The 13,457-nt window shown below is 49.0% G+C and overlaps 1 long non-coding RNA gene and 1 pseudogene across 5 annotated transcripts; both read right to left on the reverse strand.

The window, feature by feature from the left end:
- Positions 1–6,239: 6,239 nt before the first annotated feature.
- Positions 6,240–6,782, reverse strand: LOC104585109 (annotated as a pseudogene).
- Positions 6,783–7,650: 868 nt separating this feature from the next.
- Positions 7,651–12,152, reverse strand: LOC100825338. 5 transcript variants are annotated; one of them, XR_732595.3, is made up of 8 exons: positions 11,572–12,151; positions 11,425–11,497; positions 10,347–10,413; positions 9,769–9,785; positions 9,375–9,684; positions 8,785–8,968; positions 8,444–8,709; positions 7,651–8,110 (listed from the first exon to the last, which is right to left on the reverse strand). It is a non-coding gene; the product is annotated as an uncharacterized LOC100825338 (long non-coding RNA). The 5 variants fall into 5 exon arrangements; XR_732596.3 differs by having other exon boundaries at positions 8,444–8,704; positions 11,572–12,150; XR_732598.3 differs by having other exon boundaries at positions 8,624–8,709; positions 11,572–12,149.
- Between the last annotated feature and the right edge of the window lie 1,305 nt (positions 12,153–13,457).

Consider the following 13,457-nt stretch of genomic DNA (forward strand, 5'->3'; position numbering starts at 1 on the left):
CCGCCAGCTCCATTCTCCACTCGGCCACCCTTCCGGTGGCTTCACGGTTGGTGAGGGCCTTCTCCAAGCAGAACCCCGACACAACCGTGAAGCTGTGCGCCTGAAAGTAATGGCGCACGGGCCTGCAAGCAGTCCCTCGTACTCTGTTGTGTTGTTGGTGGAGTTGGCGAAGTCGAGCTATATCACGAACTTGAGCTGGTCTCCGGTGGGCGACTCGATCACCACTCCGGCACCGGCGCCCTGCAAGCAGAAGGCGCTATCGAAGTACATGACCCAGTACCCTTCGTTCAATGTGCCGGGAAGGTTCGCTTCCGGCTCTTCTTCATCTATGCCTGTCGACGTCCACTCCGCGGCGAAGTCAGCGAGAGCGGTGCTCTTGATGCTCTTGGTGTTTGCGAAACGCAACCCGAACTCTGCCAGCTCCATTCTCCACTCGGCCACCCTTCTAGTGGCTTCATGGTTGGTGAGCGCTCTCTCCAAACAGAAACCTGACACCACTGTGATGCTGTGCGCCTGAAAGTAATGGCGCAGCTTACTTGAAGCGAGCAGGATCCCAAGCAAAAGATGCACTAGCCGCACCCGGGCATCTCGCAGCACCGTGCTAACATACACGGGATGCTGCACTAGCTGCTTGCGGGGGGCAGCCTGTATGGGCTGTCCCTCGGATACAGGGGCAGAGGAGGTAGCCAGGGGTTCTTTCGGCTCACCGGGAGCCCCCGGCCCTTCCGTCTCAGCCACGGGGACTTGCTCTTCCCTCTCGGCGACGAGCACGGAGCTCACCACGTAGTCTGTTGCGGCCAGGTACAGCAGCAATGGCTCACCCGGCTTGGGGGCGATGAGGATCGGCGGCGACTTCAGGTACCTCTTCAGGTCGTGGAACGCCGCTTCCGCCTCAGGAGTCCAATTGATTGGACCCTTCTTCTTCATCACCTTGAAGAAAGGCAGGGCTCGCTCGCCCCGCCTTGAAATGAAATGCCCGAGCGCCGCAACGCACGCGTTAAGGCGCTGGACGTCCCTAACCTTGTGGGGTGCCTCCATCTTCTCGATCGCTTCGATCTTCTGTGGATTGGCTTCGATTCCCCTGTGAGAGACCAAGAAGCCCAGCAAGTGCCCCGAGTCCACGCCGAACGTGCACTTCTCGGGGTTAAGCTTGAGCTTGATCCTGCGGAGGTTGTCAAACGTCTCCTGCAGGTTGCCGACGAGCGAGTCCCTACACCGCGACTTGACGATGATATCGTCCATGTAGGCCTCGCTGTTCCGGCCTAGCCGGGGTCCCAAACATTCGCGCAGGGCGCGCTGAAATGTCGAGCCCGCATTCTTCAACCCGAAAGGCATGCACGTGTAACAGTAGTAGCCAACCGAGGTGATAAACATTCTTTTCTCCTCATCTTCGACTGCCATCTTGATCTGATTGTATCCAGAGAAGGCCTCTAGGAAGCACAAAGACTCGCAACCGTTGTAGAATCTACTATTTGATCGATACGAGGTATAGGGAAGGGGTCCTTAGGACATGCACGATTAAGATCAGTAAAATCTACGCACATGCGCAATTTATTTCCAGCTTTAGGGACTACAATAGGGTTTGCTAACCAAGTAGGGTACAACACTTCCCTGATTGCCCCGGCGCTCTTGAGCTTCTCCACTTCCTGCTGGATGAAGTCCTTGCGCTCTTGTGCTTGCCGGCAAACCTTCTGCTTGACGGGCCGTGCGTCTGGCCGCACCGCCAGCCGATGCTCAATCACCTCCCTAGGGACTCAGGGAAGATCTGACGGCTCCCAAGAGAACACGTTAGAGTTCTCCCGGAGGAAGGCGACGAAGGGCGCTTCCCTATTTGTCGCCGAGGCTTGCACCGATGGAAAACGGTGCATGCCTCGCTGCCGGCATGCAGGTCGCACCTTCTTGACCTTGGTGCCCTCCTCCTTCATCTTCGTGCCCTTGCTTACGCGCGGGCTGGAGCTGGAGCTGCCCCCGGCATCCTGCCCGGGAGCGGCCCGTGCCTCTTTCTGTGTGGGTTGTTCACCCACAAGTGGATCCTCGCTCCCGGCAACGTCATAGTCGCCGGGATCCGCCACTACGGAGGTCTTCATGACCTCGCGCACGCACCAAGCAGGGTCCTTCCGGTTGCACTTGATGGAGAGAACATAGTATGTTGACGGGATCTTCATCACGCCGTAGGCGCAATGCTTTGCCGCCATGAACTTGATCGGCGCTGGCCGACCAATGATCCTGTTGTACGGCAACGGGGGTGAGCCACATCGAAGATAATGTGCTCAGTCCGGAACGCTTCCTGAAAACCGAAGGTCACCGGGAGCGTGATTCGCCCCAAGGGCTGCACCCCTCCGGGATTGATCCCTCGGAACGGGTCGGTGGGCTTCATCTGCTCCAGGGGGAGCTGAAGCTTTTCCACCAGCTTGGCGGACAACAGGTTGAGGCTTGCCCCGCTATCTACCAGTACCTTGGTCACTGTCACGTTGTTTATGATCGGCGACACTACGAGGGGGAGAACCCCCGAACCCAAGGGACGGATCGGGTGATCGTCTGAGTTGAAGGTGATCGGCACATGAGACCACCTCAACGGCTTCCGCGCCTCCACGCTGGGGAGGAGGGCGCAGACCTCACACGTCAGCCGTTTCACGACGGCGTGAGACGTTTGAGCATACGCTCCCCCGTGGATACAGGCGACGTCGCGAGGCTCTTTGAAGCCGGGCTCGTCGGCGGCGGCGTCGCTGTAGATATCCCCGTGCTGCTCAGCGCGGGGCTTGTCGCGTCCCCGGGGAGGCCGGTTCTTGCCACCGCGGGCCTGACCGCGACCCCCCACGGGTTCTCCTTTGTCGCCTCCGGCTGCGCCCCGGCCTGCTCCGCCACGGGGGTTGTTCGGGCAGTCCGAGAGAGATGACCGATGTCCCCACAGTTGAAGCAAGCCCCGGCAGCACGGCGCTCCTCGTGGCGCTGCTCGCGCTTCTCCTTGATGGTCTGGAGAGTGCGGCAGTCCTGTGCGTCATGGGTGGCATTGGTGTGGATGGGGCAGCGCGCGGCTGCTGCCGGCTTGCTACCCGATGCTCCTGCTGACGCCGCCTTCTTGGCGGGCCTGTGGGGAGTCCCCGGCTCCGTGGCAAGCACTTGCTTCCCGCCGCGTTTCCGGGAGCCCTTCTTCTCGGAGCCCTCTGGTGGGTTTGCCGCTGATTTGGCGGCAAGCTCGGGCGCCAAGCGCCCTTTCTCGGCCATCGCGCACTTGTGCACGAGAGCGTAGAGATCCCTTGTGGTCCAGATCCGGTGCGTGTTGAGCTTCTCACGCATCTTCGGGTCGCGGACGTTGATGGCGTATGTGTTGATGATGGCGGCCGCTTCCGCCTCAGGGATGGAGTAGGAGAGGTTGGAGAACCTGTTGGTGAAGTCCCGCAACGTCTCCCCCAGTTTCTGCACGACCGTGTGCAGTTCCGCCATGGTTCCCGGGCGCTTGTAGCCACCCTGGAACGCGTTCACGAACTGCTCGCGCAGGTCAGCCCAGGAGGCTATGGACCCGGCGGGCAGGTTTAGCAACCAAGTCCTCGCTGATCCTTTGAGGACCATCGAGAACCAGTTGGCCCCGATCTTGTCGTCGGCGCCAATGGCGTGCATGCCCAACGTGTAGGTCAGGAGAAAATCCTTGGGGTTCACGGTCCCGTCGTACGTCCCGAGCGTCGACGCTCGGAACTTGCGGGGCCACGTCACCCCGTGCAGCTCGTGAGTAAACGCGGCGCAGCCGTCCTCGGCGTCCATGGGAGCATCCTCCTGCTCCTCTGGGCGTTGGCGTTCTGCCTCATGCCAGCGCCGGCGCTCCAAGCGCTGGCGGGAGGTCTTCTTGCTGGCGGGCGTTCAGGACGTCTCGCGCGTCACCCCGTGTAACGGTTGGTGACGATTCTGAGGACCCCACGGGATCCTCGCCTCTTTGCCTTCCCGGTTCTGCCCCGGGGAGGGTGTTCTCCGTGCCCCGAGACGCGGGGGCGCATCTCCGCGTCCCGGTTCTGCCCCCGGCCTGAGCCAACCGGGGGGCGGCGAGTGCAAGAAGCGCATCTAGCTCCGCATTCAATGCTTCATGCGCCAGCGTGCCTTGCAGTGGCTCGTAGTGCACCATGACATGCGCGGCTATAATGGCTTCCGCAGGGGTCTGGGCGGGAGGCTGCCGATGCTCCGACCAGCTGCCCTCCGCCCTGTCACCCAGTGCCCTCGGGTGAGTGGGGCGAGACTCCGTTGGCGTCGCACGCGACGCGCTGTGCTCGTGGCGCAGCTGCCGCTGCACGTCTTCAGCCCGCGAGTGGACTCGCTGGCCGGCGCGTGCGGCATTGTGGCCGCTCACACGGCTGGCTTCGGCGCTGGGAACTGCAAGCCCCCTCGGCCGGTTGTCTGCCGACGGCTGAGGAGGTGGAGGTGGGAGCCGCGACTGCTGCTGCGGCCGTGGAGGGGACCCCTGATCCCCTTGCACCTGTGACGCGCGCACGGCGTCATGGAACTGATTGCGCATGGAGAGAGTGTCACGCAAGTCGACCCAGGGTTCGTCTGCCTTCTTGGGCGGCCTGGCGAGCTACTTGTTGAAGATGTCGTAGGCGAAGTAGCCGGAGTTGACAACGATGACACCGGCGGTCACCCGAAGCTTTCTGCACGCCCCCCTACATGGCGCGTCACGCCCACGCGGCCCCGCGCTGGCCGTTAGATGGCACCCGCGCGAATCTTACAGCGTGCCGCCCGTGAAAACGTGGTGGGGCACGTTCCCCACTTAGATTTACTGAAAGGTATAACATGCATGCATATGCAAAAAAAAATGAGTTTCGCACTAAATAGGTGTGAACAAATTAATAATGTAATGATGTGTCATGCTTGCATGTTGAGAGAAATAAAGTAGTGGGGTTCTCCCAGGCACATAGTGTAAATCTCACGGTTCTCATGACCTGCCTTGTGGATCTACTTCTTGAGCTTCTCCATGCGCCTGTGGAAGAAGTAGTCCTCTTAGGTCACAGTTTTCTTGTAGTGTCCAATCTTCGGCATGGCTTAATCTCGATGCAGAATGGGTACCTCGCCGATGGACTGACAGGCTGTTTGGCGCCCCGACTAAAACTCATCAGCTCTGGTGAGAGGTGCGGGCAGCGACACCGTGGTGAGAAGTGTGTGTGGCGATGTCGTGGCGTGCTAGGGACGGGAGATAAGGAAGGAGCTGGACGGCTGGGGGGTTGGAAGAAAGGAGAGAACTGATGGGGGATCAAATCTTGATTGGAGTAGGGAAAGAAAGAGGAGGGGGTTACTGCAATTTGTTCGTTGTCCATAACATGTCAGCATGTGGGCCACACTAGTCAGATACGTGTCACGTCAGCAAAATGCATAGGCCTTTTCTCTATAGGACTGTATTGCACCGTATTTTACAGTTTGATGGCCATGCATTTCACTCGAGGTAGAAAAGGAACTCTTTTCATCTCTTGCAAAATAAATAGTAAATTACGAAAAAAAACACCACATTTGAGACGAAGTTGTAAGGAAACCAAATTTTTAATATTTTTTCAAATCACTGCCATTTTTGGCATATGTCATCCTGTGCACTGACCGATCTATTAAGCGTGTTTTGATGGGAAAGTGACAGCGGAACCTACTTGTCATGCCAGCGTGAAACCACGCTGAACTCCTTGGTCCATCCTCGCACCCTGTCTCTTTTCCTCTTGAATACAAAGCCATTCGACAAGAAATTTCTTGCAGCCGCCTCTGGTCCAGCTGTCGGCGCAACTCTTCATATTGAGGCCCAATGTCTTCTATCCAAGGTGTTTTGGGACAAGCCCAATTCTGCCAACGTCCTCTTTTTCCCTCTTCACCAAAAAACTATGGGTCTTTTTCACATGAGAATCATAAAACGTCCCTAAAATTAAGGAAAATCTTCTAGAACCTTAGAAAAAACTAGGAAAATATCCGAAATCAAGAAAAGTCCCTCAAACATCACAACAACATGGAAGATCAAATTAAAATGGTTATGTTTATGGATAACAAACAACACATCACATTGTTACACAACACTCCATGACTAGATCTAAGAATAGATTGGATCATGGGGCCCATACAACATCAAAGTTAATGAAACTCATAAGAGATGGATCCATAAACGATTGATAGGAGATGCACATAGGTGCTAGGTATGTTGTTGTGGGGCATGCTGGAGAGCATCGTTGCCACCAGTAAATCCTCTGTGGACCTGAGGGGGCCTCACGATGTTGAGCCAAGTCTCATGCTGTGGTGCCTGTTGCGCATACGTCACAGAGGGAGCTGGCTGAGCATGTAGCTAGAGTCCCGCCTGCGCTTCGAGCAATGCGGTCCCCAAGGCTTTTGAGTTTCATTTGCACCATCCAACCAACATTGGTGACCTCCTCGACGGTGAGGCCCTCGAGTCTGGGGAGGTGGCCAAGCATGGCCTTGTGCACTAGGAATGCCGTGCCACGCTCACGGTTCTCTTGGACCGCCTTGTGGACCTGTTTTTTGAGCTTGTCCATGCGCTGGCGGAGGAAGTCCTCTTGGGTCACAGTTTTCTTGCACCGTCCAATCTCAGGCATGGCCTTATATCGATGCAGAATGGGTACCACCTCATCGACAGATGACCTCACCTCTGGTTGTGCCTCCCCCTTGCCATACACAATCACACAAGACTTGATGTTGCAGAGAATGGCTAGCTCACTCGCCTTCTTCAGTAGGACATCGTGGCGGTTTTTGAAGGTGGCGCGCCGGGTCGCGTCATTGGGGATCTGCTAGAGGGTCACCTTCTTGCGACCCATTGCCTCAACTCACTGGATAGTACCAATCAAGTACGCAACAGACGCTAGCTAGCTTCAAGCCAACCAGAAGCCAAGGAAAAGGTCACTGTGGTGAGAAGAAAGCAACTAAGGAGTGTTTCAATTTATAGTGTTGATCCGCATGGCAACACGATGTGGCAGAGATATTCATGAATTAATGTTATTGAATTACATGATCGATAGCTAGCAAATCTTAATTGTGACCATTTATCCCTTTATGATTTTAAGAATATCTGTCGTCCGATAAGCCATTCATTCATTTGTAGCAAAGTTAAGAAAACAATAATCAATTAATACAATTATCTTATAATGTAGGAATGGGCGGAATTATTGATTTACAAAATTGATACATATCCAGAAACTTGAGTTGCTTGACATGGTGTATCTGGACTAGTACTTGTGCTCAGTAACTTGTTAAATTTCGAAGGAAATAATTACTATCGCTATTTGGCCCTCAGGTGCAGAATAAATATTCTGCACCCCGCCCAACCACCCGCACCCCTGATGCATCCGCCCACCCAGTTTCCTTGCATGCAATGTAATAAAGTTACATTAGGGTTTCAAGCTATAGTTAGCACCGAGGGCATGCCCCGCGCGGTGAGCTTTAGCTTGTTTGCATGCAACATAAGTTTACCTCCCATGCAGCTTCTGACGGTTGGAATTTTTTTTTTTACGTTTGCATGTAACGTAATTTTAATGTTACATGCAGCTTCAGAATACTATTCTCACCAGGCAGGCCTACCTATAAGATTTCATTTGTCCGACGTAAATTTATGTTAGATGCAGTTGCCGCACGACTAAGTCCCACGATCCGCCATTGCTGCGCACGAAATCGAGCTGGCCGGCGATCTATGTAAATCATTGCCGGACATAATTAATATTATACAACCTGATTGTACACGTTACAGCTAGATTGTTAAAATCACATCAAATATATCTTATATCGTGGAAGTTTGTCCTACTGTATAAAAGAAAACGTGAATGAATTACAGAAGGTAAAATATGGTGGGCTTGTGAGTACTTCACGAAGTTCAGAAAGCAAAACAAAATAAAGAGGTATATGCATCTTGAGACTATCTATGCAGAGTGCTACGGAAGAAGATGCACATCACACTCGTGAACACCCTGCCGGCAAGCTTGAAGTCTAACAATCCCCTTGGCGGCTGCTGTGTGCCTTCCCGCGGCGCATGAGTCGCTGCTGAGCCTTCCCGCGGCGCATGAGTCGCTGCTGAAGCTGAACTGGGTTCTTGCAAAATTTTGCGTGGCGTTGAACCTTGTGTAAACCTTGTGTAGTGCACACCTTGTGGGGGCTAGAGAAAGCAAGGTAAGTAAATTTAAACAATTTCGAAAGGGCAGTTCATCATGTACCATGGCAAAAATAGATGTGCGTGTACATTCAATGAGCATGCATTCAGTAAACAAAACTTCTATGTGCTGAAGACAAATCGAGGAATTCAATGTTTTAACTGAAGCAAACTGCTGAATGTTCACAATACGTGTAATTATACTAATGACTTCATATTTCACACTAGCTGTTTAAAGATATAAACTACTACATTGATTAATTAACTCTTCAAAAAGTAAAGAGAACCACCAAACTAGTTATTCTTTCCTCAGAACGCACTAGCCTAAGTAACACTTACTTGGTTTAGGCAGTTGAGCCATTTTGACTTTTAAGTAGTCATGTATCACAAGGGATAGTTAGGTTATAAAATACTGCAACCTAACAGCTTCATCAACCTATGCTGCCTATACTTCTGCAACTAAAGATGAAGAAAATACCATTAGTGAATAAAAAGGTTGATATGCATGGCGAAATGTACCAGGCTCGGATTTTTCAAAGATTCTTCTTCAACCAATGACCATACTTTCTCCAAGCTTTGCATTTTGTCTTTCAATAATTTCTGTTCTGTGTAAGGGGAAATAGTCACCAACGACAGAATATGTGTTCTAGATCCACAAAAGATACTATGAAATGTCATACCAACTCTCCCTTCTTCTCTTCCAAGTCTTTTGACTTGAGATTAATTAATCAAATGATTCAGCTTCTAGCAGAGCATTTCCAGTAGCTTCAGAAGTAGTTGCTGATGCTTTATGTTGAGTAGCCTGTTGCTCCTTGCTAACTCGTCAACCTTTGCCTTTAAATCCAGCTCTCTAATTTCCATTTCCTGCAAACATCACATTCTATTAAGGTTTTGTAAGAGTTCCTATTAGAAGGATTTTGGACGACCTTAAAAAAACAGAAGATCAAGAAACTTATGTTACAAAAGCAGAATGAGACAACTTGCTCTAAGTACATGTAAAGTAACATAAAAGAAAGAAAACAATACGGCATTATAAATAAAATCTGAACATCGAACAAGAAAACGCGGCTATTTCAACAGAAATCATCGGAAATTATTGACGCCAAGTTAGCAAATAAAATTATACACAACAACAGAATAAAGCTATTTCTTTGACAATGTAATAAGACCAGTAAACTAGAATACATGAACCTAATAAAATATAGAATATATGAACCTGAAAGAAATGTAAGCATTATAGTTCAACAAAAAAACTGCGTCATAAAATTACCTCGGAAAGGTTTGGGACCAGCAACTGAGGATTTGGACTTCTTAACCTTCTGAACAGGAGTTTTGGGAGGCTTGGAGGAACTCGCCGGTGGTTTTGGAGGAACTTGAACAAAATCATCATCATCATTAACCACCCCCAAATCTGCTACTGTTTCCTTCCTCTTTCTAGGGTTATTTGATGCCCGTGGTGGAACCTGCAGAGGAGGCGGGGAGAAAGAGACTGCAGTCTCACGAGCACCGGGCGGCGATGTAGCATCACCGGCAGCAGAATGAGCTTCAAGATGTAACCAAAGACCACCTTCCGAAGGACCCTGAGAGTCATCAAAATATAACGTAGCTGGAACCTGGCTCCCTTGTATACAGATTTTTTTTTTTTACTTTATCGGAAGTTTTACCTGTAACCCTCATTGTGCTGAAATTGAAAAGAAGGCCAAGAATAAAAATTGCATGTACAAAGATTATCGTAACTACTCCAGAAAATGAATATGGTTTTAACCAAAGGATGGTAAACTTCAATCAAGTATGAACATTAGTTTGACCAGCAATAACCGGATTCAGAATGCAACAAATTTCTGTATTTGTTGTTTCTACTTGTGAGATACTGATTAGATCATGGAAAAACGAGATTCCAGGGTCATTGTAAAACAAATTCTAAATCAGCTAGTTTATGCTAAAAGTGAGTACCATAGTCAGCAGAATAACAGCTTCACGAATCTAACACAAAGGAAAATGGTTTTAACCAAAAAATCTAAAGAAAAAAAGAGTAAGGAACGATGGCTGACGTAATATTTATCCCGTTCTCTTTGACATCTTGCTCATATTTATCATGAATCCAAGTGAAATAGTGGATACTAAATAAAGCTAGATACTGCTGATGCAACAACACCTTGGAATTAAGTGCATGTAAGAATTTATCCCTTTCAAACAGAATCATAGAAACGAGTGGGCGATTATGTCTGCGAAATTTAGATACCTTGATGATCTTTGACAGCTAAAGCAGCAGCGGAAGCCCGCTGAACTAGCGGATCCAATTTAACAACCTGCAATGAAAGTACATGGTATGGTCAGAATGAAAACCTCTAGAAAACAGAACACTATAAATGCAGTACTGAACAGTATTGCATTCACGAAAACGCCCGCAAATCCCAATGCATTTGCACATTAGAGCAATAAACGAGCTCTTGTAATTTCAACACTACTCACCAATCGTCTTCCTATAAATTACCGCTCTTGGATTCATTCCTTTGGTATCAGTACATAGTTAAAAAAAAAATCTGGAACTAAAAATCAGTACAGCAAGCCCCTATCAAATACTTCTCATTTATTGCTCTAATGTGTCTGAATCTGAATAAACTGTACGGCGAACAGTACTGAATAAACTGAATTGATAGGAGCTTGCTGTACTCAGATAATTGGATCTTACATTATAGGAATTTAGACTGATCTTGCATTATGTGAAGTATTCTGAAAGTACATTGTTAGCCTGAATAAACTGAATCTTACATTATAGGATCTTACATTGTAGGATCCTATAATAAACTGATACTTAAACTATGCATAGTTGGCCTGAATAAACTGAATTGATAGTGGCTTGCCATATTCAGATTTATTCACATAGGTATAGGATTTTCCCCTATCAAATACTTCAGATTTTACAAGCAATTTTGTGATTTTGTGCAGCAAAGAGGACTACAGTCAGATTTTACAAGCCCCTGTCAATATAGAAACAATCAAGAATAAACTGATAACATCAGAGGGGTAAAATTTAAGAAACTGCAATGAAAGTACATGGTATGGTCAGAATTAAAACTTCTAGAAAACACCAGAGGGGTAAAATTATCTCTTTTGCTTGCACAAAGAAGATGATACGTACTAATCTGATAAAGCTTAATATTCTTCCTCATCTGGGAATTGCTTGCGTGAAGGTAAATCAAATCGCAAAATGAAAAGAGTAAATAAAATCAACTTCATTTTCATCTTCGCAAGAACTGAAGGAAACTCTCACAGGCATTCTGTCGAACAGGTAACATGCATGAACATGTGTTTCTCACCGTCACAGTAGAAGAGGACGTGCGGTCGTGCAGCTCGTCAAACACGCGGTGAAGGGCGGATGAGGACCTCCGGCTGTGCAAATCGTTGCAAAATTAGCTAGCAGTGCAGTAACATTCGTCTCAGAAAATTAATCACGGAGTTCTTACTCGGCGGCAGGGCTGCAGCTCAGGGAGATCGGAGGTTGTGCTGCAGGTGCGGGAGGGCCCCTCCTAGCCTTGGACGGTCGAGCCGTGCGAAGCCTCCGCCGACCGAGGTGAAGGGGAGGGAGAGCCGGCTTCGCCGGAGGAGATATAACCACCGGGGCGAGCTTGTTCGCCGGAGGAGAGAGAACCGCCTGGATGCTCTTGGCCTGACGGAGGGAGAGAGAGAGCAGGGCGCTGCCGCCGGTGGATATCGGGGGCTCGGGGCTGCTAATCCGTGGACGGTCGCGCCGTCAAAAATCAAAAGCCCCTTCCGTCGCCGACGAAAGCCGCAGAACAGCCACCGCCGCCTAGCCTCGCCGCAAATCCGGCAGAAGCCGCCGCCGCCTACGCTCGCCGCTCGCCTGGCCAACTGGACCCCGAATCGACAACTGGACCCCGAATCGACTGGAACCGCAATTTCGAGTGGAGAGGTGGGCACGCGCGAGTAGCTCAAGGAGAAACCGGCAGAAATTATTTTTTGAAAAAAATACGTCGACCGGCTCTGGTCCGGTCGTCCGGATCGGTCGGGTGGCCTGGGTCTGGAGCCAGGTCGTCCGGCGAGTGTGAAGAACAGTTATTCTACCCAACGGGTATCTAATAGAGTTTATATATATAGAGAGAGAGAGACACACATCCATATTAAATGAGGAAAGTCCACGACGACCGTTTCACGGTAGCGCTAACTTGCACAGGACGGGGAGAAGTAACTATTAGCCAACTCACGGAATTGTGAGCATACACAAACATATCATATTGTACTAGAAGGCTAGCAAGCCCGGGGAGAAGTATGACCTTGAAAAATGCAGTTGTAACACAATGCAAAAGATGAAACACATGCAAACCAATACATCAATGGCAGAGAGAAGAGAACCTCTCTCCACCACAATGTGTTTAAAGTATACAAATCATGCAAAAGAACAGTACTACAAATTTACTCTAATCATCAAGTAGCATTAAAGAACTAAGAGATGAGAACAGATTGTTCAATCATCCTCCATCAGAAAACATACAAGAGAACAAAGATAGTTTTCATTGCTTGAGACCAATGCTGATTTTATCTCACAGAACGCATGATAGAGATGTTTTCCGTCCTTGTGAGCGTTGTTGTTGGACTTGCCTAACACCTTCTCTGAGCAAGCTAGCTCAAGACGAAAGGAACCATCAATTAACAAAAGTACGTAGGCTAATCATAACAATCTAAGTAAGTAGAGTAATCATCATCTGAAAGAAGATAACTGCATGCGTGGTTAAAAAAATCAGGGCACTTATTCTCTTAATCTGACTTGATCAAGTGATCTCCTTTCTGCCTGTTTCGTGAACGTGCACACGCCCAAAACCGGACTTGGCAACGAAAATTGCTTAGTTAATCTGCGACAAGCTAGTAATAAGAGATAACGGTATGATGTTTTCCTTTTTTACCCGAATCAGAGGATATGATGTTTTATATATGTTCCCTCTGTTCCTTTAACTAGATGATGCCCCGCACGTTGCTGCAGAAATATGGTAAATCAAATCTGTGTGTGTGTGTGTATATATATACACACATATATATAATGCTTAATGTTAATTTAAACTAACATGAAAATATGTAGAAGTGTTCTTATTTTACATTTCAAAACAATAAAACCTAAGAAGTATGTGACGGAATAATGTATAGAAAGAGAAAAACTTTCTTTCAAGAAAAACATGATTGTATTGATGAGGTGGTATTGTTTGAACTAATAAATAATACAAAAATATAAATGAATACATGCATGGCTACCCAAAAAATACATGCATGGCTTAATGATGTGGCATGCATGATTTGTATGTGGTGGGCGTGATGATGTGGCATGTTTGCATGTCGAGAA

Source organism: Brachypodium distachyon, chromosome 4 (assembly GCF_000005505.3).
Source record: "Brachypodium distachyon strain Bd21 chromosome 4, Brachypodium_distachyon_v3.0, whole genome shotgun sequence".
Taxonomy (NCBI): Eukaryota; Viridiplantae; Streptophyta; class Magnoliopsida; order Poales; family Poaceae; genus Brachypodium; species Brachypodium distachyon.